This window comes from Penaeus monodon, chromosome 30 (assembly GCF_015228065.2).
Source record: "Penaeus monodon isolate SGIC_2016 chromosome 30, NSTDA_Pmon_1, whole genome shotgun sequence".
NCBI classification, from domain to species: domain Eukaryota; kingdom Metazoa; phylum Arthropoda; class Malacostraca; order Decapoda; family Penaeidae; genus Penaeus; species Penaeus monodon.
The window spans coordinates 23,632,620-23,633,115 of record NC_051415.1 but is presented as its reverse complement, the minus strand read 5'-3'; positions in this window follow the sequence as shown (position 1 = coordinate 23,633,115).

Sequence of the window (496 nt, the reverse complement as noted above, 5' to 3'; positions counted from 1 at the left end):
CCCAGATAGTGATAATTTTAAGTTAATCACCGATAATTAGACAACATTGCCTTTATTATCAACGCTATCAGTTTGTGAAACCAAACTGATAGCTAGTATTGAAAATATCTACAAAATTCTAAAACAAAAAAGTGATACCGGTAATCTGTTTCATCAGAGTGGAGGCGTGTTACTGTATGTAAATGATCAAAATACCTTTCGTTGAATTTACCTCTTTTTCCCGAAAAACGGTGTTTGGACTTTTTTACGGACGGCACTGCTTATTTGTAAACGTTTTTTTTTTGGTTCATTTAATAAACACACAAAAAAGTTTTTTTTTGTAATAAACCTCTATCTCCAGTCTCTTTAATCACAACAAAGCAAATTCTTGAGCAACACAAACACCGCCCCGTATATAAACTACTTACAAAGAAGCCTTCTGGGAGATTGTTCTCAGGTCCACAAACCTATCTTTATCATAGGTAACTTCTCTAGCATCCCCACTGCCAGTTTAAGA